Raw genomic sequence first — 14,194 nt, 5'->3', positions numbered from 1 at the left:
CAGATGCTTGTCAATGAAAAAATGAGTGCTCTCTAGAGCTGCACCCATGTTATGCATAACTGCATGGCATTTTTTTGGCAGCAAGAGCAGTGTGGCTAGCAAGGCAAGGGAGGGGATTCTGTCCCTTTACTCTGCTCTCCTCAGACCACAGCTGGAGTAGTGTGTACATTTTTGGAGTCCCCAACACAAGAAGGACATTTGAGCCAGTCCAGAGGAGGCCATGAAGATGCTCAGAGGGCTGCAGCAGCTCTGCTGTGAGGACAGGCTGAGAGAGTTTGGGCTCTGCAGCCTGGAGAAGGGAAGGCTTGGAGGAGACCTTGGAGTGGCCTTGCAGTATCTGAAGTGGGCTACAGGAAGGCTGGGGAGGGATTACTGACAAAGTCTTGTAATGACAGGACGAGGAGCAATGGGTTTAAAGTGGCAGAAGGGAGATTGAAAGTGGATGTTAGGAAGAAGTTGTTTGCAGTGAGGGTAGTGAGACATTGGCACAGGTTGCCCAGTGAGTTTGTGGAGCACAGAAACACAGAAATGTGATCAAGATCACTTCCTGTCATCCACAACCTCCCTGGAGGTGTTCAAGGCCAGGCTGGATGAGGCCTTGAGTGACCTGTTGTAGTGTCCCTGCCTATGGCAAGGAGTTGGAACTGGGTGAGCTTTGAGGTCTCTTCCAACCTGGTTGATTCTATGATTCTATGTGCTGAATGAATTCATTCTCCCATGTTTTGCTTAGTAACAGTCAGGTGAGAAAGACAACTTCGTGCTTAGTTGCAGTTCTGGAGTGAAAAGCCAGAGGGTAAGAGTCCAGTGGCAGGGCTGGATCATGGAGCTTGTCTCACTGCCTTCAGCAAGCAGTGTGCTAACAACAGCAGCAGCACTCTGCACCCAGTGCACAGGACCTGGCTTGTGTTATTCTCATCCAGCCACTGAGCATTCCTGTGAAGAACTGATGTGTCATAGCCCTACAGCTCCCTGGGTCAGATGCCTTACACTTCATAGCTCTCCAGCATAGTGTTCTCAAACATAAGCCAATTCACATTAATAGAACACTTTCATGTGATCCAGGGAGAAAGGGGATCCATACAAGAGCTAGGAGTGAAGGAGTGAAGAAGGTTATAAAAATCAGGGACAGAGTGGTGCATTTTCATTTGCTAGTCTAGAGGAAAATTGGGTAAGTCATTGTTTTTTCTTAGTTCTTTCAATTTAAAACTGTCTAGACTCAAAAGTAGTTTGCTGATTATGTTTTAGACAGCAAAAAAGCCAAAGGGAGTGTCTTGTAAGGAAAGGAAACTTTTCTCCTTAGCAGGAACAAAAAACCCAGCAGTGTCTCCTTTGAGGTTCTATAGTTCCATGGTCTCCTGTATAACTTGTTTTACAATCCACACAACTTATGAAGTTACAGGCTGGTGTCTGGTAGTGTCTTTCTAAGACAAAGGGGCTGGTCATTAAGTGTGCATGTCCTGAAAGAGCTGGTTTGAAAACGTGTTACAGCATGGCAGGCTGTAGGAGCTCTAAGCAAAGGCTGGAGCTCTGCAACATGGCTCTCTTCCACTCCCTGTGTTTCCCAGCTAGAGTTCTGAGGGTTTGTTTCAGAAGGGATTGCTTGTTGATTTGAAGTTGCCATGTAACAAGAAGAATGTGTGCTTCTCGTGCAGAAGTTCAGAGATAAAATTAGCTGGCCAGGCACTAGAGAAGTTATGCAGATGTTTGCTGATGTGCTCAAGTGAGAAGTAACTGGGACACTTTGTCCTTTCCCGAGTTGTAAAGCACCACCCTGAACACCTGTTGGTAGAACATTACCTCTGGTGACCTAAATCTTTTAAAGGGAATTGCAGGTAATTGAGGTCGAGGAGAACTGATCAGATTAGAATGCTTTGCTGGTTTGGGATGAAGAAGAATTTAACTGTTGTTGTTTGGAATGCTGCTGGCATCCTATTGAAAGCTGTCTGCATGTAAGACCATGGCCACTTCAATTATTTCTGGATTTTCATTTCAGTAAAAAAGGTTCATATGCCCACAGTGTTTTGGCACATTTTGGGTGATTTGGAAACTTCTTCAAGTGATCTGCCTTGAAAAACACAGCTTCGTTTTCAGGCAGTAAGTAGTGATCATATTGACAGGCACAGGATGACAAGGGCAGAAGTGCTTCTGTCTGCATCTGAAATCTGGCACTTCCCAGAAAACCTGATCTTACCAAAAAGTACAGTGCTTAGAGCTTGAATTTATTCCTCATGATTCAGTTCATTACCTGAGAGCAGATCTTGTTCCCTTTGCACAGCTCAAGAGATGAGTTAGAAAATTGCCTTGCATATAGGACCTGAGAACAAAACCTCCATCCCTTTATGTCAAAACTCCTTCTAAGTTATAGATTCAGAGGTTAATCAAATAGATGCTAATGCAGATCTGTATATCCATAAATCTTATTTCAGAGTGATTTTGGAAATGAAAAAGACAGGAAGTTGAGAAGTCAAATAGGCCTGTGGATGGAAGATCTAATCCTTACTGCTTTGACTTCAGTATCCTCCCATCTACACCTGCATCTCCATCATCTGCATCTCCATCCACACATTTTCCCATCTTTAAAGCAGAGACCTGTGACAAAGGCAGGCTTGGGTACCCTGCAACAGGGAGATCAGTAATCACTTTGCACATGCCCTAGGATTATATAGCTCCTATTTATCTTACCATCAAGCATTTTGACAATTTCAGGGCAAGCAACCTAGCCTGGGAAAAGCTGATCTGAGTTATATATGTATAAATATGTGCAGGGTGAGTGCCAGGAGGCTGGAGCCATGCTCTGCTGGGTGATGCCTGGTCACAGCACGAGGGGCACTGGGTGCAAGCTGAGGCATAGGGAGTTTCATTTAAACACGAGGAGGATTTTTTTCCCTGTGAGGGTGACAGAGCACTGGAACAGGCTGCCCAGGGGGGCTGTGGAGTCTCCCTCTCTGGAGATATCCAGGACCTGTCTGGACACATTCCTGTGTGACCTGCTCTAGGTGATCCTCAGGTGATCCCTCAACTAGATCCTGGGCTGCATCAGGAAAAGTGTGGCCAGCAGGTCGAGGGAGGTGATTCTCCTCCTCTACTCTGCTCTTGTGAGATCCCACCTGGAGTACTGCATCCAGTTCTGGAGCCCCTGTTACAAGAGGGATGTGGAGATGCTGGAGTGTGTCAAGGGGACACTGTGGAGAGGCTGGAACGCGTCCAGAGAAGGGCCAGGAGCATGCTCAGAGGGCTGAAGCAGCTCTGCTATAAGGACAGACTGAAGGAGGTGGGGCTGTTCAGTCTGGAGGAGAGAAGGATCAGAGGTGACCTCTTTGTGGCCTTTCAGTATCTGAAGGGGCCTACAAAAAGGATGGGGAGAGACTTTGTAGGCTATTGGGCAGTGACAGGACTATGGGGAATGGGGCAAAGCTGGAGATGGGTAGGTTCAGACTGGAGGTGAGGAGGAAGTTGTTGAGCATGAGAGTGGTGAGAGCCTGGAATGGGTTGCCCAGGGAGGTAGTTGAGGCCCCCTCCCTGGAGGTGTTTAAGGCCAGGCTGGATGAGGCTGTGGGCAGCCTGATCTAGGGTAGGGTGTCCCTGCCCATGGCAGAGAGGTTGGAACTGGCTGCTCCTTGTGGTCTCTTCCAACCCTGACTGATTCTGTGAGATAATCTCCCTAGAGGCAATGGAAGAAAAAAGGAAAATGTGACCCAAGACTGTAGCTGTGTCTGCAGAATAGATCTGATGAAGGAATTGATCAGATCAGGCCAAATGGCATAGATTTGCCAGGGAGTCCCTTGGGAAATGTGATTTCAGAACATTTTCTCCCATTCCTTCAGCAATCCTGTAAAAATCAGAGCTCTTGGTGGGGGGGAATAAGCACTAAAATAGCAGAGGGATTTGTCCCTCAGCCTTGTTTCCTATGCTTCTGCAAAGTGTCAGCCAAACAGCACCACTTCCATGCATGGGAGGCTCAGTGGCAGTTTTTACTCATCTCCTGTCCGTGGATCTTGTAAAGCAAAACCAATCTCTGTTATTAAACTCTGACATTGTAAGCAACTCTTAGCTGGAGCCAGTAGCACAAAGAACGCTATGTTAAGGCAGGAGGGAGGGATAAAACCTCCCAAAACAAAGCAGCTTATGAGTATCAATATCCTAATTTTTAAACCTCTATTTTGCTGCATTTTGGTTTTCTCCTGGTGTAGACTGTGAATTCTCCAACCCTTCAGAGGGCTCTGTGTGTGTGCTGCCTCCGTTACTATCAGCCTAGCATCAGGTGAGCTGTTGATCTATTTTTCATCCTCACCAAAAAGCTTTTGATCAGACTATAAAGACTTTGGGCTTATATTTCTGTCTGTGTCTGTGTATTTTATACCCAGCATGTGGATACAATTAAAACCACAGTAATTGTTATTACCTGCTGGAGCCAGTTGTGTGCCTGCTTCTTACTTTCTCTGTTACTCACAGTTTCCATGCCACTTCCAGCTGTAAACTGAAATTTACACCTAACCACTTTCTTTATGAGAAAGAGCTGATCTTAGCCACAAATCAGGAGCACTGCAGAGTTTTATTGAACCCATATGAATATCTCTGCATAATGCAAGGGGATAGGAGGTTTAAATTCACAGTCTGCATAAAGCTGTTGGGGTTTTGGGGTTTGCTTTCTCTGGTAGACTCTTAGTGCACTGTTCACATCAAAAGGTGATGTGTGTCAGGAGCATTGAGCATGGAGATATTCTTACATGCTAATAAACTAACCTTAATAAGCCTTAATTGTCATATTTGCTATGTTTAGTCCCTGCACATATATTCTGTCCTCCACAACCTCCCTGGAGGTGTTCAGGACCAGGTTGGATGATGCCCTGAGTGACCTGTTCTAGTGGGAGGTGTCCCTGCCTATGGTGGGGGGGGCTGGAATTGGATAAGCTTTGAGGTCCTTTCCAACCTAAACCATTCTATGATTCTGTGATTCTATGGCAGTAACAATAAGGAAGTTTTCTCATTGTCATGCAGTTGCTGTAATCTGGGGGAAAAAAGGACATAATTATTTTAACCTTGCTCTTTCTCACTGTCTGATAATCTTTATTTATCTTTATTTACATTCTCTTTAATGATACCTTAATGATGTTACTGTTCTTGGCTGGCCCTCACAAATAAACTGAAGGAAGTCTTTTGGTCCTGACTACCCTTGGGATGTGTTAGGGTCTTTCTGTGCAGTGCTAAGTCAGCACAACACTGCTGAGAGCAGCCCCATAGCCACTACACATTCCATGTCAAACACAACCTGGCCCTTTAGATCAGCAGTGCCAAACCAAACCAGCAATCATTCGCCTTCCCTTCTGCTATTCTGAGGGCTTAAGCTGACTCCTAGCAGCACTCCTTGTCCAGGATTACACAACATGTTAGTGGCCTAATCCCTCCACCCCTCCACTTGGGCAAAATGTGTTCTCCTACTCTGTCAATCAGTTAAGTATTTGCACAAGTAATCGTAGAATCAGTCAGGGTTGGAACAGACTACAAGGATCAGCCAGTTCCAACCCCCTTGCCATGGGCAGGGACACCTCACTCTAGATCAGGCTATACAGAGCCTCAGCCAGCCTGGCCTTAAACACCTCCAGGGATGAGGCTTCCACCACCTCCCTGGGCAACCCATTCCAGGCTCTCACCACCCTCCTGCTGAACAACTTCTTCCTAACATCCAGGCTGAATCTACCCATTTCTATCTTTGTTCCATTCCCCTCAGTCCTATCACTACCTGACAGCCTAAAATGTCCCTCCCCAGCTTTCTTGTAGCTCCCTTCAGATACTGAAAGGCTACAAGAAGGTCACCTGGGAGCCTCCTCTTCTCCAAACTGCACAGCCCCAACTCTCTCAGCTTGTCCTCATAGCAGAGCAATTCCATCCCTCTGAGCATCTTCATGGCCCTTCCACCTAAATATTTCCCCCACAGGAACCTTAAGTGTTGTGCTTACTTAACAGAGCTATTTTCAAGGTGGAGTTTAATTTCAAAGTAAATATTTTTGCAGCCAACCTCAGCATCTTTTTCAACAAAGACTCCTGGTGAAGATCCAGGACTAGAGCCTGACAACTGTCCCTGGTCTGTCTGTTAACAAACTGTCTTGAGGGGCAAGTCTCCTGTTCATTGCTGGATGTTCAGTAGCTGGGCTTATAACCCAGATGTTTCTCACTCAAGGATCACACAACTGTCATAACTTGCCCAGGGAAGTAATCATATCCTTGTACTTGGCACTGGTGAGACCACGCCATGAATATTGTGTTCAGTTTTGGGCCCTTCAGCACAAGAAAGACATTGAGGGGCTGGAGCAGGTCCAGAGAAGAGAGACAAAGCTGAGGAAGGGATTGCATAACAGGGCTGGTGGGGAGCAACTGGGGTTGCTTAGTTTGGAGAAGAGAAAGCTGAGGGCAGACCTCATTGCTCTCTACATCTCCCTGGAAGGAGACTGCAATGAGGTGAGTGTTGGGCTCTTTTCAGTAGTATCAGGTGGTAGAATGTAAGGAAGTGGCCTGAAATTGTGCCAGAGAAGGTTTGGGTTGGAGATTAGGAAACATTTCTTTGCTGCAAGAGTGATCTGAGATTGGAACAGGCTACCCATGGAGGTGGTGGAGTCACCATTCCTGGCAGGGGTCAAGAAACTTGTGGACATGACACCTGGGGACATTAATGGCCATGGTGATCTTAGGTGAACAGCTGGACATAGAGGTCTTAGAGGCCTTTTCCAACTGAGAGGACTCTATGATTCTATAATGAAAAACCAGCTTCAGGCCAAATGGAGAGCAGCCCTGTGGAGAGGGACCTGGGAGTGCTGGTGGATAACATCCATGGCACAGCAGTGTGCCCTGGTGGCCAAGAGGGACAATGGGGTCCTGGGGTCCATTAAGAAGAGTGTGTCCAACAGATCAAGAGAGGTTCTCCTCCCCCTCTACTCTGCCCTCATCTTGAGTACTGTATTCAGTTTTGGACTCCCCAGTTTAAGAGAGAAAGGGATCTGCTGGAGAGGGTCCAGCAGAGGGCTACGAGGATGATGAGGGGACTGGAGCACTGCCTGGTGAGGAGAGGCTGAGGGACCTGGGGCTGCTTAGTCTGGAGAAGAGAAGACTGAGAGGGGATTTAATAAACATTTATAAATATCTGAGGGTTGGGGGTCAGGAGGGGGGACAGGCTCTGCTCACTGCTCCCTGAGATAGGACAAGGAGCAGTGGGTGGAAGATGCAGCACAGGAGGTTCCACCTCAACATAAGGGGGAACTTCTTGACTGGAAGGGTCCCAGAGCACTGTCACAGGCTGCCCAGAGAGGTTGTGGAGTCTCCTTCTGTGGAGACTTCCAAGGCCTGTCTGGATGTGTTCCTGTGTGTCCTGAGCTAGATTGTATGGTCCTGCTCTGGCAGGGAGGTTGGACTGGATGATCTCTTTGAGTCCCTTCCAACCCCTGACATCTGTGAGCCTGTGATCTCTAAGTGAAGAGGAGGCCACAGCCTGTAGAGGATGTATGCATTTCCATACGACATGCCTGTGTGCCTGTGCCAACGTGGTTATGTACAAGGAATCAGTAAGCATCCACCCCTCGGCCCCTGGGCAGGCTCTGAAAGAGCCCAAGAAGGAGTCCTCCTCTCCCGTGGCAGGTGTGTGGGCATGAAGGGTGTGTTAGCACTGAGCACAGGGAGCGGCTGCAGCCTGCCAAAGCTGACATGTCAACACACACCTCAGGCCAAGAAGGCAGGAGATGAGATCCTGCTGCCACCTGCAATTAGGACAGGCAGTTGCTGACAGCTGCTTCAGACTGCAGGAGGAGGAGGAATCTCTTACCTTGTGAGCAGCTGTAGGCTCTGCCTCTGCTCTCCGTTCTCATCAGCCCTCAGAACTCCAGGCCTTGCTGCAACTCTTTGCTGTCCCCTGTATTCCCACTGAGTCTCTTGGCCAAAGGAAGGGGCAAAGAGGGAATGCATGAGCAGAAGAAACAGATAAACTCTTCAGAGAAGAAAGCAAGAAAAACAATTTGAAGGAGGAAGGATCTGAAAAGAGGCAGGAAATAATTCACCTTATGATGCATTCTTCCCATGCTTTATATGTGCCACTAGAGATGTTAAACCAGCTGGCCCCTACTTTGCCCTTCTGCCTTGACATAACATGAACTTCTGTCTCTCTGGCTGTGCTGTGACTAGTCACCACAGCAGGCAGACCAGCCTGGGCACCAGGGAACCAGCAGGTTCTAACCCCAGGCTTCCCACCACTGCTTCCAAAACTTCTCCCCAGAGGAGAGTAATGTTCTTCCTGCCCCATCTTTGAGTTTTAGGAACAGAGATCCTCCACTCTGAGTGAGCCACTGTGTGCATCTGGAGTGTGAAATCACAGGTGCACTCTGCCAGGTTTGAAATACACAGTCAGGTGTGTTCTCCTCTCACAAGGATGGATAAGACAGTTTTCATATCTCATAATCAGCTGTTTATAAAGAGTAGGCAGCAGTAATAAGGAAATGATTTGCAGTCCTGCACGCTGACAGGCACGGAGTGACCAGCTGAGCTATGTAGGTCAGCCTCTCTTGTAGTTCCCACACTCTGTTAGCTGCTTGTAGTGTAAGGACCTTAAATGCAAAGCCTTCATCCAGGTCTCCATAGCCAGATATCCCACATGGACAGAGTCAGCAACACTGTGCAGAGCTCTGTGTTTCATCTAGATCAACAGCCTTCCCCCTGACTTGAGTGCTGCCTATGGAATCTGCTGAGGAGCTGCTGGTGTTCCTCCCTGCTTTCCCAGGGAGGTGCTGGAGTCACCCACCCTGGATGTGTTTAAGGCTTTTTTGGATGTGTTGCTTAGGGCTATGGTTTAAGGTGAATCTTGTAGAGTAGGGCTCTAGGTTGGACTTGGTGATCCTGAGGGGCTTTGCCAGCCTGCATGTTTCTGGGGTTCCGTAAATGCAGTTTGGAAAGAGAAATGCTCCAATACCTGGAAGTTATTTTGGGGATCATATATACTTTATGAAATGCTACTGGCATCACTTTGGAAGTCTGGGTCCTCTGCATTGCTTTGACATCTGCAATCAGTTCAGAGGCAAGGGAATATATAGGTGCTCAAAGCAGTTAGTGCTCGATCTGCAGGAGAAAGACTATTGAGATCCACAGAGGCAGACACTGAGCACCACTTCAGACAGTGAGGTGGCTGTGACATCCTTGTGAGACTGGCAGATAAAACACAAAGCTTGCTGGACAGCTGTGTCTTCCAGGCAGGCAGGCCACCCTAAGGTGTCCAATGTGACACTAGGAGTCTTTTTTAGGCAACAGAATCACACATGAGATTTCCAGAAACACCTGCACTTGTTCTGGCATTAAATAACGCAGTATCCTGAAAGTGCTGCTGGAAGGTGCAATGCCAGACTGCTTTTATTGCAGCTGGGAACACATTCCTGGGTTGAATGTAAAGCAGAGTTAATTAGCACACCCCTGCTGCTTTAGGAAAGGTACTTGCTGGTGGAGGGCTGGATGAAATGAAGCCAGACTCCAGCCTGGAAAAGAGGAGCCTCAGGGGTGACCTCATTACTGTCTACAACTACCTGAAGGGAGGTTGTAGCCAGGTGGGGTTGGGCTCTTCTGCCAGGCAACCAGCAACAGAACAAGAGGACACAGTCTCAAGTTGTGCCAGGGCAGGTCTAGGCTGGATGTTAGAAGGAAGTTGTTGGCAGAGAGAGTGATTGGCATTGGAATGGGCTGCCCAGGGAGGTGGTGGAGTCACCATTCCTGGAGGTGTTCAAGCAAAGCCTGGCTGAGGCACTTAGTGCCATGGTCTGGTTGATTGGCCAGGGCTGGGTGCTAGGTTGGCCTGGCTGATCTTGGAGGTCTCTTCCAACCTGGTTGATTCTGTGATTCTATGAAACTGGAGCAGGCTGGGGAAGCCAGTGCTGCCAGCACAGCTCTGCCACTTGGTAAGTTTTCTTTCACCTGAAGCAAATCCTTTTACCTTCAAAGAAACAGGTGTCTGCTTCTTTGTCTTTTGCACCATGAATGCTTAAACTAAAAGATTTGAAGGAGGGAGGAGGAACTATCTGTGCAGAGAAGCCTTGGAGGCACTTGATGTCTCTCACTGCTTTCTAAAATCACTTGTAAGTGTACTCTGTATAAATAAAGCCTTCGCCTTCAAGCTATTACCACTGCTTTACCCAAGTTCTTCATTACCATGAGCATGAATAAAACTTCTCCAAAACCCTTATCTATATTGAGAGGCTGAACCTCAATGAGAAGTCAAAACTCTTTTGGGTGGCAATGTTTTCAGATTTCACACTGTAGCAAAGTAATTCCCTCTCCTTTCATCTCAGCAAGAAGTTCTTCAGCATGAGGGTGGTGAGAGCCTGGAAGGGGTTGCCCAGGGAGGTGGTAGAAGCCTCATCCCTGGAGGTGATAAGGCCAGGCTGGATGAGGCTCTGGCCAGCCTGATCTAGTGTGAGGTGTCCCTGCCCATGGCAGGGGAGTAGGAACTGGCTGGTGCTTGTGGTCCCTTCCAACCCTGACTGATTCTGTGATTCTATGATGCCTGAGCATTGTTATTTGGGACCCTGCATAGGGTGCACTGACATCTGTGCTGCAGTTGTGCCCTGAAGTACAGCCCTGGTGGCATGAGAAACAATGGGAATGAGTCACAGGTGGGACTTTGCCAGGCCAAGTAGTTGCACTGATGGAAAATCAACCAGAAATGAGAAGAATATTTTTTAACTTCCTGAATCTTTTAATGTTTTAAATTATTATTTGGAAAACCAACCAACCAACCAAATCTGTTGTCTCTTAGTAGCAGATACTCAGAGCCTCCCTGTCTCTTTCATGCTTGTACACTAGGTGGAAACTGCATCCAGTTCTGGAGCCCCCATTACGTTCTGGAGCCGTCCCTGGCGGTGTTTAAGGCCAGGCTGGATGGGGCTCTGGCCAGCCTGATCTAGGGTAGGGTGTCCCTGCCTATGGCAGGGGGGTTGGAACTGGATGATCCTTGTGGTCCCTTCCAACCCTGACTGATTCTATGATTTTAAATCATCCAAGGCTATGCTGCATGACAGAGCTGTCTCATTTTCTGTCCTTTAAGCCCTCAGTCCTACCCTGTATTTGGTGGTGTGGTTCCAGCAGGCAGTCCCTGGTTATCTCTGGGGGAAGAGGAGAAATATGCCACTTCACAGCTCCGCCTAAAGCTTTTTGTTGCCAAGCAACATCACGATTTTACAGCAAATCCAGCTGCTTATGTTGCCAAGCAACATCCTTCCCACCAAGTTGTGCACTTTAAAATCGTTATGTGCTTACTAATCCTCATTATGGGATTATGTTTTCCCTCCTAGATCCTGATATTCACTCTGCTAGAACTGGTGAGAGAAGAAAAGCAGAAGGACTGCCACAGGTCAGTTGTTCTTGTGCATCTCTGCAATGTTCTAATATGCAGAAGCTAAGAATGATTTTGTGTTAGTTCCATGCAGAACAGAGAAGTTCTGAGCATTATCCTCTCACCTCTTACCTAGGAGAATAGCTGGTTCCTAATGGTACACTCAGTGCTTCAGTAAAGCTTTGCAGTGCCTTATCTCCCTTGTGTGAGAGTAAGGAACAGCAAAACATCCTGGCTTTCATAGAATCAACCAGGGTGGAAGAGACCTCCAAGATTATCCACTCCAACCTAGCACCCAGCCCTGTCCAATCAACCAGACCATAGTGCTAAGTGCCTCATCCAGTCTTTTCTTGAGCACCTCTAGGGATGGTGACTCCACCACCTCCCTGGGCAGCCCATTCCAATGGCAAATCACCCTCCTTGTGAAGAGCTTTCTCCCAGCATCCAGCCTATACTTTGGCAGTATTTGTGCCACAAAGCCAGGTGAGCTCAAGATTAATTGCCTCAATAAACACCTAAGGTAGCAGCCATTCAACAGACAGGAAGCTACACTTCTGAGTAGTGTGTGCTTGATACCTATACCAAACACTGCACAGACTAGGATTAAATTTGATCACTCATGACAAATGATTTAGATCTGGCTGAAATGATGTGATGGTTTGGGTGTTACCCACCCCCCCCACTCTTATGAAATCACCCAAGTTAGACTCAGCTGGCTGGAAATTAAGGAATGAAGCTTTGTATTTTCAGCTTAGCACAATATACAAGCAGATATTTACAATAGATGCAGCTGTATCCAGCAATATACAAGTTAAAGGTAATACAGAAACACAGCAGCCTTCCCAGAAAGCAGAGTCCCCAGGAGGGGCTCCCAACCACCCTTCCACCTCCTTTCCACCCCTCTACCTTATCCCAGAGTTTGCTCTATGTGCAAGGTGAGTTTGGAGGATCAGACAGGGGGATTAGAAAGCAGAAGGGTTAGTTACACATAAAACAGGTTAGGGAGAAAAGTACAGACACCAGCTGCAACAAAGAGTCACTGCCACTGTGTTATCCATGTTTTGTGTTCTTGTTTTTGTACATCTCAGCAAGCCTATGAGTGAAGTAGACATCACCATTATTTCCTTTTCACATCTATTTTCTCTCACTAAAATATTCCAGCTAGCCTCAAACTAGCAGAACTACCTAGATCATTAGCCTGGCACACAGCTTACCTTTAAGCCTGAGCTCTGCTTTCCCCTAGTTAGAGTCTTCCAGTCCTCCTGGGTTAAGATCTTCTTTTGAGCAAGAAAAGACAGTCTCTCCCTGGCTAAGCATGAAGTGGGAATGAGGAACCACAGGGGAATTCCAGCAAATAGCACTGAAGCAGTCCAAAGTGAGAACTTCTCCCACCAGTTCTATCAAAAAAATCAAAGAAAACAAATCAAGACATCAGAGGATGAGGAATGCTTTCCCAGTGAGTGGTTTATGCAAACTGATTTGACTTCATGCTGGAATACAGCAGAACAGCAGCATCTGCAGTGGTTGGAACAACTGGCAGTGAGCAAGTATTTCTTGGCCCAGGACCTGAGTGTGCCCTCATTTAGAATCATAGAATCATAGAGTCAGTCAAGGTTGGAAGGCACCACAAGAATCAGCCAGTTCCAATGCCCCTGCCACTAGATCAGGCTATACAGAGCCTCAGCCAGCCTGGCCTTAAACACCTCCAGGGATGAGGCTTCCACTACCTCCCTTCCCCACCCCTTCCAGGCTCTCAGCACCCTCATGCTGAAGAACTTCCTAACCTCCAGTCTGAAACTACCCATTTCTAGCTTTGTTTCATTCCCCCCCAGTCCTATTACTACCTGAGAGCCTAAAAGCTCCCTCCCCAGCTTTCTTGTAGCCCCCTTAAGATACTGAAAGGCCACAAGAAGGTCACCTCAGAGCCTTCTCTCCAGACTGAACAGCCCCAAGTCCCTCAGTCTCTCCTCATAGCAGAGCAGCTTCAGCCCTCTGCTCATCCTCGTGGCCCTTCTCTGGACATCTTCCAGCACATCTATATCTCTCTTGTAACAGGGGCTCCAGAAGTGGATGAGTGAGAGGTGAGAGTGAGTCAGAGCAAAAAAGACAATGGCAGTGATGTGAGATGGAGCTGCTGTAGGTGCAGAAGCCAGAGGGCATGGTTATGTCTGTGAGCTCCCCTCACTTCCCATGGCTCGTGGCTCTGGCAGCAGGGAAGCTGTCCTCATGGCTCTGCAAACCTTACACAAGGTTAGCCAGAGGGATTCTGCTTTGCACCTGTTGGTACAGATATGGGATCAGAAAGCATGGTCAACTACCAGAGAGCTGTTTTCCCCACAGTTACTGCCAGACAATTGGTTTTCAAGGCAGCTTCTTCACTTTCACATTGTGGCATTTTCTGGCTTTCACTTCAGAAACAGAAGAGCAGCAAATGTGAGTTCAGTTTCTGATTATGAGCAAATAATGCAGCTAGCAGAAGTAAGGCTATGTCACCAGCCTGGTGTTTTCCTGGGCTCCCACAAGATTCTTGCTCTGAAATTCATGGCAGAGAGCCTAACAAAAAGATTGCATAATTTGTTGTCCATAGGCAATGGACTTTACAGGGCCCTTGTTCTGTTTTCAGAGGAAGAGCACACTAAAACTCTGCTTTGATAAAGCTCAGCTTTGCTGGATTCTGAAGTAGGCTGGGGAAGCCAGAGGAAAGGGGATATGGCAACCACTTCCACCTCTTTTTGGCTTTGAGCTTCACTGCAGATCTTGGCTTTTCCATCTTGAACTTACCATGGATTTATTTGACATATGCTGTTAGCCAGACACCACCAAAGCCACTCATATGTACTT

This window comes from Pogoniulus pusillus, chromosome 6 (assembly GCF_015220805.1).
Source record: "Pogoniulus pusillus isolate bPogPus1 chromosome 6, bPogPus1.pri, whole genome shotgun sequence".
NCBI classification, from domain to species: Eukaryota; Metazoa; Chordata; class Aves; order Piciformes; family Lybiidae; genus Pogoniulus; species Pogoniulus pusillus.
This window is presented reverse-complemented; position numbering follows the sequence as displayed.